The sequence below is a fragment of the Acinonyx jubatus genome, chromosome B1 (genome assembly GCF_027475565.1).
Source record: "Acinonyx jubatus isolate Ajub_Pintada_27869175 chromosome B1, VMU_Ajub_asm_v1.0, whole genome shotgun sequence".
NCBI lineage: Eukaryota > Metazoa > Chordata > Mammalia > Carnivora > Felidae > Acinonyx > Acinonyx jubatus.
Genome location: NC_069382.1, coordinates 106222135 through 106235943, shown reverse-complemented (window position 1 = coordinate 106235943; position 13809 = coordinate 106222135). Strand labels below are relative to the sequence as shown.

The window sequence follows — 13809 nt, the reverse complement described above, 5'->3', positions numbered from 1 at the left end:
AAATCTTCCATTATCAATTAGTACCCTGAACAGAGTTTTACATAAATACCAGGAAGAAAAATTAAGTGGTATATGTGGTAGATGTGTGTTAGTTTATTTTTTTAAGAGTGCAAAATTCAGAATATTTATAAAATAAATTGTGGTAATAAAGTGCTTATAATATTATTAGTAGGTTTAGTGCCTATGCTTAGTAAAAATGTATCAATCAATACAATAGAAAATAAAAAGTATGAGAATATGAAAACTTAGATCTTCTAAAATTCATATATTATTTCAGAAAGATGTGTTAATTCTTAGAAATATTTCTCTGTAAGAAAACAACTGCTAGTTTTTTAAGGCGATAATTATTTTTGAAATAATTATTCTATTCTCTCTGTGTTGCTCTTTTCAAAACCACTTTCTCTCTCTTTTTTATTTTTATTTTTTGGTCTAAATATTCATCTAACCAATACATAGGAGTGGTGCTGTCATTGCTCGTTTACCATTTCTCTTGGATTCTTCTTTATCAACGATGTGATTGTCGAATAGCTTGAGCTAAAGGAAGATTCATCACCTATATACTACCTAACTTTCAGTTACCTATGTTTAAAAACATGTTTTCAGAAATTTTATGTCAAATATATAATTGTAGGTAAATTACTACCCTCGTCCAATAGGCTTTCTAAGTTTCCCCTCAAAACAAATATAGCACTAAGAAAAACATTTAAAAAAGTGAAAAATATAAATTCCTTTAAACACAAATTATACACTTCTGTGAAGATTTTATAGACTATATTAACTGGAAACAGAAGAGTTGGAGCAGCTGATCTATGACGTATTTTCTGCCTTTATTGAGGGCATCCCCAGACAAAAGAAGTCAGGAGATGCAGTCTAATCTTGTCATCTGAATCTTTGAGCAAATAAATTGATTAGATTGCTAGAAGGAAGAGACCTGGTTTCTGAAATGCCCTGAGAATGATGCCCTGGCTGAAGATTATTACCTTTACTAACAGAACTCAGCATCTTTAATTCTCCAGGAGAATGCCACATAAGTAATAAAACCTTAAGGTTATGAAATGAGCAAGGTTCATAACTTAAGTCCCCACCATGCATTAGGTACCCCAAAAATGTCCTTTAGGGACTTCACCTTATTGGGCCAGAGTGGCAAGTCCAACATGGGAAAATGACCTGAAGCACAGCCTTGATATCCTAGAACATACTCTGCTTCATATGAGCTCCTTGATTGCCTATATCCTTAAAGTTGTTTAGTAAAGTGTGATACTGAGTGAGAAATCTAATTCATGCCAATCTGATTTGACATGTGATCCTATTTGTTAGCTCAGTACTCTTACCTGGAGAATGGATGACTGTGATGAGGCAAAGATAGGCTATTTACTGACCATATTTATCTCATAAACATGAAGAAACAAAATGTCTACAAAAATACAAACTTAAAATTGGAGAATATTATTGAGAGTTTCTGACAGTGTACCTTTTAGAGAGAATTTAAACTCATTAATAACTTGTCATCTCTGTTTTTGTTCTACATATTGGCAACAATAAAGGAGAATTATTCCATAAAAATTCTATTAACCTGCTACCACATGAACAACATATATTACATTTTTAGAGTTCACATATCCTGTGGTATCTATTTATTACTGCAGATGCACTGGAGTTTAGTATACAGGGACATAATTGAAAGTGATGCTTGAATTTAGGTTTATTTACTTTCAAGCTTACTAGTCCTGGATATAGTTATAAAAACAAGTTATATACTTACACAATGTGACTTTATGAAGAAAATTGTGTAAATTTTCAAAATCTCTTATACACTGAACCATTTTCTTAAATAATATCCATCAGGCTTGTTCGTATCTATAAAAGTGTCACTTATGTTAGTAAACTAATACATTGCCACTGAAATGGTTTGTAGTTTTAAAAATTATTATTTATAATTTTCCATTCATATGATTAAATGTAATATAGAGTGCTTTACCTTCTAACATTCGTTGCTCTAATTCTAGAATAATGAAACTCTATCTTTCAACTTTTTTGGGTAGCCAATTTTCCATGTGATTGCATAGAAGTTAATTTTCTACAGTGTAGCAAACAGTGTATCATTGACTTTATTGAAGTTGATTTTTCTTGAAGCACATTGGTTTGGGTCAGTAGAGAGCTTTCAAAGAGAGATGTATTATAAGAGGGAATCATGATTGTTACTGTCTATATTAGATAATGTAATTGAGATTAACTTTTCAGTAAAATTGATTTGAGCCCTAGTTTCTACATGCTCATGAAAACACCCACACCCATACACACTCATACAAACATATTCACACTCATATGCATATACCCACACTCAGATACATCTTTTCTCACAGTTCATTTCTTGAAGGAAAATAACATATTACACACACACACACACACACACACGCACAGAATTTGGTTTTCACATAAATCCCAGTTTAAAGAAAGAAGCCATGATATTGACCCTCACCATTTCTCTGGTTTACTGTCCTGCTTCTCTAGGCCAGCCAAATTAAAGTCAGATATGAGAAGCCTGCTGTTCCTCATCCACCATGTTTTTGTTTGTTTGTTGCTTTGACTCAGATTTTTCTCTCAAATATCTTCTGTACCACAAGAGAGATGGGCAGGCGGAACATTGTGGTGGGTACAGTAAAGCACAGAAGTGTGCAGAAAAAGGGGCTCTAAAGGGTTTTTTGTAAGACCATATAGGACTTGATTGCTTCATGTTTTAGATGGATTCTTCTAGTGATTTTGTGGAAAATGAACTTAAAAGGAACCAAAGTAGAATCAATCAAGAGTAAGGAGGTGTTACAATTTTACAAAAGTGAGGATAGGAACTTTAAGTAACCATCACGATCATCATCATCAATAATAATATAAATAATAATAGGAGCTAATGTACCTGATGGTTGAGTACCCAGTTTATGACATAATCAAAACCTGACTTTATTATGTGTTCCACCACCATTTTAAAATGAACACAGTAAATGTAGTGTTTCCTGTACTGCAAGAAAACTTGAGCGGTCTTCTGACTTTTTTGGCTGCATTTTATTTATTAATTTTTTAAAATTAGCTTTACTTCTTTATTTTTGGAGAGAGAGAGGACAAGTAGGGGAGGGGAATAGAGAGAGGGAAAGAGAGAGAATCCCAGGCAGGCTGCACACCATCAGCACAGACCCCATTGCAGGGCTTGAACTCAGGAACCATGAGATCATGACCTGAGCTGAAGTCAGATACTTAACTGACTGGGTAACCCAAGGGTCCCCTTTTCTACTCCATTTTAGATAATATGCAGTCATGTTTTTTCACAGGTTCATTTGCTTGGTAGTTAAAAGTATTCAGACAAAAGTATTAATCACATTAATCATAAGTGAATCTTTTACGGTAAAACATCTCTTCTCTCCCTGCCTCAGTCTACAACTTGTGTTGAAAGGAGGTATTTTCGGCTTTTCCCTTCTCTGCTAATCCCCACACTTCCTCAAAGTCTAGTTGCTGTTTAACTCCCAGCCTGATTCAAAGGAAGGATGGCAGGGAAAAGAGGTAACCTGGCTGACCCCTTCTCTGTCGGAGTGTTTTCACAGGCTCTTTGAATGTTCCCCGACGCTATGAATGCCATGATATTCTCAGACTGCATTTCTGCATGCTATGTAGCTGAGGTATTTTATTTCCCTGTTGGCACTCCTTTCCAGTGAGGTTAACAGGTGGACAGCTCCATACATATGCTGCCAGATGCTCCTCTTGGACAGGACTGAAAACCTACTGATTCCTTTTCTGAAACATAGATACATCCTTTGCCATTAGCATGGGAAATGAAACCCTGCCCTCACCTAACTTCTCCTCCAAAGTAGTCTGTCACCCCCTATAGTCGTTTCTAGATTTATGAGTGAGAATAATATGTCTCAAAACTATAGGTAAAACATAAACTCTCTGAGCTGTCTCCCTGAAGCACAATCTCTGTGCGTTTGAAATGAAAAGGAGAGCAACCTACATTCTACCTTTTTTTTGGGGAGAAGGATGGGTTTCACAAAATCTTTTTGAAAAATTTTTCTCAGGGCGCCTGGATGGCTCAGTCAGTTGGGCCTCCGACTTCGGCTCAGGTCAGGATCATGGGTTCCAGCCCTGCGTAGGGCTCTGTGCTGACAGCTCAGAGCCTCTAGCCGGCTTGAGATTCTGTGTCTCCCTCTCTTTCTCTGCCCCTCTCCTGCACGTTCTCTGTCTCTGTCCCTCTTTCTCTTAAAAATAAATAAACCTTAAAAAAAAAGAAAAAAATTTCTCAAATTGCTCTTTTGATCTTTTTTACAGTGTCATTGTAAGAGAGAAGTTTCAAGTATCATAGATACTTTCCTTTGTAACTCCTCAGTGTATGTCTGCTTTTTTACTTACCTCTTAGGGGCTTTTAGTCCATAATCTGTTTCTTCTTCTGTCACATCTATACAACAAAACTCTGAACTGAATCAATACTAAAACCTGTGTTCTCTACCACCATGCATGAGTAAATAAATTCTGAGAAAATCACAACACAAATTTCCTTCGTAAATCCTTCATATCCTGATCTGATTTTATAATTTGATATCTATTTTACCTTAGTATCTTGCCGGAAACTTCAATTTTAAGATCATACTAAAGCATCATTTTGTGGCACTTAACTTTTTTGACAGACACTGTTATAGAAGCCTCACATGTATCAACCCACAGACTCATCACAATAACCCTGAGTGGAAGAAACTATTGTCTCAATTGTTCATATAAAAGCCCTTATAGTAGAGAAGGATAGGAGGGCATAAATTCCAAGAGAAATTTAGGGCACATAATCAGTAGTAAGTCTTGATTAGAAGTTTGAGGTTATGGAGGATCAGATATGACACTCAGGATTTTTTTTATTTTTTTTAACTTTTTAATGTTTATTTATTTTGAGAGAGAGAGATAGAGCATGAGTTGGGGGTGGGGGGAGTCAGAGAGAGAGAGAGGGAGACACAGAATCAGAAGCAGGCATCAGGCTCTGAGCCATTAGCTGGGGCTCTAATGGCTCAGAGCCCCACACAAGGCTCCAACCCACGAGCGAGATCATGACCTGAGCCGAAGTCGGATCCTCAACTGATTGAGCCACCCAGGTGCCTTGACACTCAGGATTCTTAACATGAGTGTCTGGTGATGAACTGGCTATCAAAGAATAATAATTTTTTAAGATGCAGGGTGAAAACCCTTCCTAGAATTGATGGCTGTACTTTGGACAAAGACTGCCAGGGGGTGATGCCTAACTAGTGGCTTAGTATTAAAATCTGAATCTCAGGGAAGAGATGTGAGTACAAATAAAGATTTGGAAATATATCAGTCTGCATATGGTTGCTGAAATTCTGTCTATTGATCACCCTCACAAATCTGAAGGTGAAAAATACAAATAACAGTAGGCTGAGCTGGAACCACTGGGAGGAACAATGTTTTAAGAGGATATATTAAAAAAAAGAGTCATAGAAGAGATAGGAAACTAAAAGGAAAACAACAAAATTATTGTATATCTGGACATATTAGGAGATTATCACCTTATGAAGTGGTAATGTCAATAAAATAAGAATTGAAAAAGACTAACCAGGACTAGGTATTAGGTGGTACTGAAAAAGAATAGCTTTATTACAGAGATGTGGTAGAAGCCAGATGACATTAGATGGGAATTGAACATAGTATTTATTAGTTAATATCCTTGCAGAAAGGATCCTTAGAATTAAGATAACTAGAGGAGAATTTTATGAAGGCGTGAATTATAAAAATAACAATGGGGAATAGAAAAATCACAAAGGATAATACAATAACTTAGGACCTAAAAGCAAAGCTCCATTATCACTTCCAAATCTATAGTTCATGAGGTGGGAGGGGTTTCCAGAACTAAGAGAAAAAGAATTCTGTGTAGAAAGACTACCTGAGAGAGGTGAGAGTTCCAGTCAAGATATTCATACAGAGTGCAACAATGCCACAGATAAATGGATATTTTTTTATTTCACTTTGCTTCTGCCAAGATTCTACATGTGTCTCATACTGGCAAAATCCAATTGGTCATTGTCGAACAAGGTAGTTCATTGATACAATGCACACAGGTCAACTTGGATCTGGAGAGGCATGCATAAGATATCCAGCACGAATGTCATAAAAAAAAAGTGTTAAAATCAAGAGTAGTCTACTGCTTAAATAATTCTCAATAAGAAGAAGAAAATAAAAATCAGCTGCAACCAGAAAGGTATGAGAGGTCAGAGATGGGTTTTTAGAATGAGAAAGCATTGAACATGTTAACAGGCTATGAAGAAGGATGCCTTAGAGGAAGACAGGTTGAAAATACAGACACTAGAGATGTTCATTAATAGAATAAGATTTCAGAGGAGACAGAGGTAAGATCAAAGCACAGATTGAGACTGGTCATAAACAGGAAGAGGGACACTTGTTATATTTCGGGAGGGGGGAAGAAGAATCTATGCATATGTAGATATGTTTTATGTATGGGAAATATTGGCTTAAAGAGATCATCTGGGTGGCCTTCATTTTCTTCATACTGTACAGGATAAAACTACTAAGACTTCAGGCTGTTGAGTAAAGGACAACATAAAGTATTTTTGCTATTTATCTTTGAGAAGAATGAGTGAGTGAAAAGTAAAATGACAGGTGAATATATTACAGACGCCTAAATGGGGTCAGATACCTACCACCCACTTCCATAGAGTTGTGATTTTCTCAGAATTTATTTACTCATGCATGGTGGCAGAGAACACAGGTTTCAGTATTGATTCAGCTCAGAGTTTTGTTCCATAGATGTGACAGAAGAAGAAACAGAGAGATTATGGACTGAAAGCCCCTATGAGATAAGTAAAAAGCAGACACACGCTGAGTGAGCGTGTGGGAAAGATAGATGGAAAAGAGGTTTTGGTCAGATTGGGACAGTGGAATCTATCTCTGAGGTTGATATTTTTCAGATGATGGCTCTAGGAGTCAGTGGCAGGAGAGTAGAGATGAAGGTATTGAAATTGGTGTGGGCACAGAATTGAGAGTTTAAGTTCTTGAACATTTAACTGTAAAAATAATCAAGAGTTAAAAGGGCAAATATTTAAAACCCATGTATAAACATATGTCTCAATAAGTCCATGCTGTGTCTGGTAATCTCTTTCTTATCTCTCTAGGCAAATGATTGGGCTGGTCCTAGTACCATCTCTTGCAGAAACAGGATTAGGAGTGGGCTGTACTTGGAAGTTACCTTCTAAGTTGAAAACTAGGTTGAAGGTAGGGCTTGGGATGGAGAGTAAGCCTGAGAGAGAGCTTGAAGTTTTCAGTCTATGATTAGGAGGTTATTGTTACTAGATGACAATGGAATAGGTTGAGGCCCATGTGGCCAATTGGCCTAATGCCCCAATTAGGAAATGGAAACAACCTAAATGCTCATGAAGGTAAAGGAACACTATTTGGAGCAGCAATAATGAATCAGGGGATTGCCAAACTTCCCTGCTGGACCAGTATCTTTTTGGGTACAGAGAGGGCTTATACAGAAAGGTGTGTCCCTACGAGTTCCAGTTTTAAAATAACTATGATGTAAGAAAGAACCAAAACGTCCACCCATCATCCAACACCTCTCTTTAGAATATATCGGCACTTAATGTCCACGGACCTCATGAAAACAAGAAAAGCCCCGTAGAACATTTTTTAACTCTTGTTATACAGAAAAAGACAATGTTTATTTAGATACTTGAGGGTATCTAAAGACAAGGAACATCAGAGACTTGTTTCTCTAACTCTTGAAGCAGAATCAAGACCACATTTCTGGAAATTTTCAAGTACATTTTGGAACTATTTAGTAACTTTACAGAATCAAATCTTGTCTAAGCAAATGTGTTCTGGAGAATCACAAAGCTCTTCCTGTGCTAAGGTATATAATCCGCCTCAGTCTTCAGTAAGAATTTGAATTCTTTAACTAAAAATTTAAAATGATACCCACTGAAAACTCTGAAAAAGCTCAGTCAACAACAGTACTTACTGACTGCATTTATAGTTTTCTTATTTTACTTTAAATTTACTGTTTTTCAGTGGCATCATTGTTAATTTTTCATATAGGAACTAATTTCCATTCATAAATGTTTATTAGAATACTCTCTTTGATAGGACATAGTTATATAACATTATATTAAAAACTTGTTTTCTTTTTTTTTTTTTATTTTAAAAAAATTTTTTTTTCAATGTTTTTATTTATTTTTGGGACAGAGAGAGACAGAGCATGAACGGGGGAGGGGCAGAGAGAGAGGGAGACACAGAATCGGAAACAGGCTCCAGGCTCGGAGCCATCAGCCCAGAGCCTGACGCGGGGCTCGAACTCATGGAGCGCGAGACCGTGACCTGGCTGAAGTCGGACGCTTAACCGACTGCGCCACCCAGGCGCCCCAAAAACTTGTTTTCTATCACTGGAATTATTTGAGAAGTTTCAGGGTAAAAGTTGCACACACTCAAATCATATAAAAACAGAAAATAATTTTGGTCCCAAATTTAACAAAATTTGGTGTTTTTTCTGTACTGTCTCAAAAATTTGAGTGAAAATTACATTAGACTCTATAATTAAATGGTATAGTGATGTGTGGGTTTTGATTAGGATGTTCATAAAATTGTCTCAGACACATTACATATTTTCATAGATTTATTCTTAAGTCTTCCAATTGAACCTTACTTCATTGCAAGAGCATATGATAGATAAGGATTTTTGTCGTTGTTCTAGAAGTTTGATCTTTGGCCCCAAACAATCAAATTCATTAGGTGGAAGATGAATCATGTTCTTTGAGTTTCCCAAAAGATAGGTTTTCTTCCATAATATTTATTATTCTTGATATAATGCTGCTATAAATGGTAATTTTGAACTTTTTAAAAAGTTTATTTGGTTTTGAGAGAGAAAGAGAGAGTGTGTATGCACACGTGCATATGCACTTACATGAGTGTGGGAGGGGCAGAGAGAGGAGACAGAATCTGAAGCAGCATCCTTGCTGTCGGTGCAGAGCCTCATATGGGGCTCCAACTCAGGAACTACAAAATCATGACCTGAGCTAAAGTCATGACCTGAGCAAGAGTCAGACACTTAACTGAGTCACCCAGGCACCCCAAATGCTGCTAATTTTATAAGCAAACCTGTTGAGTTTATATTTCTTTGATTACTAGTAAACTACTATCTATCTTTTTCAAATGTCTGTTACTGTTTGTGTTTTATCTTTATTTTGTCTTAATATTATCTTGTCAATATATCTACCAGGATCCTAAGGGGCCTAATCTTGCTGACCTGTTATTTTTAATGTGAAGTTGTTATCAATTTTTAAAAAATGTACTTCTTCATCATATTGATTGAGATGTTTTCTTCTACATTCTTTTATAAACATGCAATTTTTAAATCTAACTATGTTATTTTGATACATTGTATGAAATGGGAGCTATCACTTGATTTTTCTCAGAAATCAGTTCTATTTATTTAATAATACAGAACTTAACCATCAGTTAGATTAACACTTTTATCACTAAATAAGTGAAAATACTCATTAGTGATGATGTATAGAAAAGCTGCATGTCATAAATCTAATGGCAGGTTCTTTGTTCCGTCTTTCGGGTAGAATTTGAACAATGTTCATCAAGCATTTAAAATTTTATTCCTTGTTTAATAGGAAAAAAAAACTCTAAAAAGCTATTTTGAGGATTAGCCTAAGTTACACAAAGGAATTAGTCTCAAGATACTAGTTGAAGAATTATTTAAAATCTTAGACCAGGGGTGCCTGGGTGGCTCAGTTGGTTGAGCCTCCGACTTTGGCTCACGTCAGGATCTTGAGGTTTGTGAGCTCAAGCTCCGCATTGGGCTGTCAGCACAGAGCCTGCTTCAGATCCTCTGTCTCCCTCTCTCTCTTCCTCTCTATCAAAAAAATAAATAAATAAAAATAAACAATTAAAAATAAATAAAATAAAATTTTAGACTAGCTATAAACAACTGAAAAACTTAATATTAAAAGAAGTTAACTGTATTTTAGAACAAATATTTTAATTATATTGACCCTAACAATTATGATGTGAGGCACATTAAGGTTCCATATCATGTTCTGCCTTGACCTCTGGTGAAATAAGGAGGGCCTCAAATGGCCTTAACCACAAGTTCCCCTCCACACTTTGCTCCTGTAGATAAGTTCCCCTAGCCAAAATTCCTTCCTCTCAAGGGGATTAGGCACATTTCTTCCTTATTCTCAAGAAACAAGTTTCAGTTCCTTTTCAGTCTTCATTTATTCAAACAAGTCAATTATATCCTTCTGCGGGAACCAGAGACACCCTGTCCTCTTGATACTACAAAGTTTTCCTCCCACACCCTTGGTTTTTCACTTTGTTCCCAAGTGCAATCCTCACGTAGCCCTGCATGGCCTGTGATGGCCTCTTTCTTTAGACTGTGGGTATATATGACTGATAGGCTCCTGTAGACCTCATATGCCCAATGTCAAGTTTTATGTGTTCAGCCATCTCCACAACCCCAGAGAGGGATCCCTATCTCACCAACAGGGTGAAGAGGAAGTGACTAAAACAATAATAAAATATTCTGCAATTAGTCAATATTTACAATAATTTAAATCACATTTGAGATACATTATAATAGTAAATGGAAATATGCAGGATTGAAAAATTTTGTTACTGCCTTCTAAATATAAATGCCTTAAAATGATTGGGAAAAATACACTGAAATATCAACTGATAATAGTGACACCTATAAAAATGTGCTGTTTTAATCTCCTAGGGGACCATCCCTGATTGATGATCCCATTTGTATCCCCTCTGATGCACCACTGCCTTTCATACATTTTATGCCTACACACCAGCCTATTCCCATCTGATTACTGAAGATAGCAGGGGTGCTTATTGAGGACTATTCCTGAGAGACACATGACTCCTGCAGTGGGTGTCTCTGAATCAAGGATTTCTCATCAGTCTAGTCTAAATTTTCTTAGAGCTGCTTTGCAGTCTGAAATCCTTCCTATCTAACCTTCTGTCTATATATCTTTCATAGAAGACGTCAGCTCATGTGAAACTCAGCTTTCACATCTGAAAGGTCTTTCATTTTCCTCATCTTCCTTCCCTGTAATAAATCTCTTGCATGTTCAATCCCAACTTGGCATCTGCTCCCCAAAGGACTCAAAGTAACACAATCATATTTGGTTGATTGGATTATTGGCGGTTTTAATTTTTCTCTTATATTTTTTTCTCCAAAGCTCTTCTATTCAGTTGCAGAAAACAGTAAAATGATAACCCATTATTTTGTTATTTTATTTGCTTGCAACTTTAATTTGTTGAACATACATTTACTATCACTCCATTAAGTGATAGGGGCCATACCATTAAAGGACTTGCAAATTTGTGGTAGGAACAAGATTGTGTCTAACTTAAACAATAACACCATACAAAATGGAATAAAATAAATTTCCCTAGGGAGTATTTAACTAGGTTGTACAGAGGAATAGAAAACAAGGGCTATGAATTGTGAAGAGATACAGGTCATGGTTGAAATAGTGAGTAAAGTCTACATGGTCATAGGTGTGCCTGTGTGGCTCAGTGGGTTAGGCATCTAACTTAATTTCAGCTCAGGTCATGATCTTCCATTTCCTGAGATCTAGCCCTGTGTCAGGCTCTGTGCTAACAGTGCAGAGCCTGCTTGAGATTCTCTCTCTCACTCTCTCTCTCTTTTCCTCTCTCTCTCTCTCTCCCTCCCTACTCCTGATCTCTCTCTCTCTAAATAAATAAACAAACATTAAAAACAGGTCTATATGTTCATAGGATTGGAGCTGGTTCTTCAAGTTAAGGTAATGTAGGGAAACAGAATGGAAGAAATTATATGGAGAAAGGGACATCAAAGCTATAGAATAGTAAGCAAAACTAATGTGTTACAGTTTTGAAAAGTAATGAATAACTAAATTGCAGAAATATAGTTTGTAGTGAACATTAAATTTTGAGATTAAAATACATACCATGTTATTTGAAATATAATGACATACTTTTAGTCTTAAGATAACCTAATGAAATGTTTCATCAGTTGACTTTTATCCTGTAGGTATACCCAAATGAACTATTAGTTAAGGAGTAAGAATATCCCGCATACGGTATGTGCATTGTGAATGTTTAGACACAATGAATATATCATTCACATGTGAATATAGAGGTACCATGTTGATTTCTGGCTCCCTGCTCTGTGGCTCATTGTCAGCTGCATACCAAAGATGTAGCAAAACAATCTAATTCATTCTATGAAAGTCAACTATAAAATTCTGCTTACAATGGAGAATGTCATTATCAGTAAGGATATAGGAAGATAATGAGAGAATAACTTGGATTTATCTTATGCCACTCTATGCAGGCCAAAATAATTGGACTCTAAGCTTTCATAGTTATCTTTGGAAACAAAATTCACATAAATGAGTAGACTGTTTTCTTTGATTGCTTAAGACATAGCAGTTTTAACAGATAATGGGGGAACACAGAATTAACAAAAAAGTAAATGCTAGTTGTGCTTTTTATTTCAAAAATCTTACTTCTCAAATGAGAGTATTTTCATCTGGTTAGAAAGTTTCTCTAATTTTAGTTATATATAACATTTCTTAATAGAGCTTTTACTTTAGCAGATATTTGCAACACAAGTTCAAAGAAAACTACATTTTTTTCTGTTTATTGTCTTATTATTTAATATAAGACATCCCTACTTGCAATAGTTTACAGCTGTAAACTATTAGTTTTTTAATGTAGACTTAATCTAAACAATACATTTCTATAATTTCAAATATAGTAATTATGTGTGTGTATGGATGTATCATTATCTAAATTTCCTAACAAGGAAAATGAGTAACAGTAAATATATAGTTTATAAAGTTATCTAGAATAAATTATTTCATCTAGTCCTTTAAACAGATGGATGAAAATAAAAATTCTTATGTGTTCTCCTTTTATATATGTATATTCTGAAACAAAAGATTAATAAAAGTATCAATAAATTAATAAAATAGTGGTTATATAACAGATTTCAACCCAAATTCTTTCCAGGACTTTGGCTGCAAGGTTTTGTATCTTTTCTAATATAAAGTATCAATGTAAAGATATACTTTAATGATACATGACTAATCTACTTCCTAAATGTGATGTCTAAGGATGTTCTTAACCATACAGATATTAAAACAAAATCATTATTGAACAGTAACAAAAGTTCTCAAACATATTGGTATTAAACAGGAATATAGTTATATAATGTCCTTCATATTTATTTATTTTCAAACTAATACTTTTATCAGCAATAGAATAAGTGAAATATGAAGCAAAAGTTAGTTAAAATATAAGAATGAGACCTTTAAAATACAGAAGACAGGAAATAACTTTTATATATTATTTCACTTGGTAAATTCATGCTATATTTCAGGAGAGAGAAAGATGGAGGGGATGGGGGTGGACAGAGAGAGCATGTCTAGGCTATAAGGGATTTCATGAAAAGAGGAATCAGATGATTTAATTAAGATCAATAAGGCTGTGGTCCAAAAGCTGTTTCTCCTTTGTAAGAATAGTGGCCATTAATGATCCTTTCAGAAAGAAAAACAGATGGAGAGGAGATAGTAATCTGTAGCACAAATGAACATCGCTAAAGACTAGTGACCCAAGAAAATAGAGTCAAAGCAAGAGAAGTCAAGGTAAATGAACAAAATGTACCAAGGGAAGAGAAGATTATAGGTACCTTTTGAATTTTGAATCGGACATATGATTGCTAGGTTTTGTATCAAAATTTGAGTCTAT

At 35.3% G+C, this 13809-nt stretch overlaps 1 protein-coding gene across 6 annotated transcripts in view; it reads right to left on the bottom strand.

Annotated features, from left to right (window-relative positions):
* The window catches only part of LOC106977308 (bifunctional heparan sulfate N-deacetylase/N-sulfotransferase 4), a 382499-nt gene that overhangs the window by 191983 nt on the left and 176707 nt on the right, over positions 1 to 13809 (bottom strand). The gene's annotated exons all lie outside the window — the stretch shown is intronic.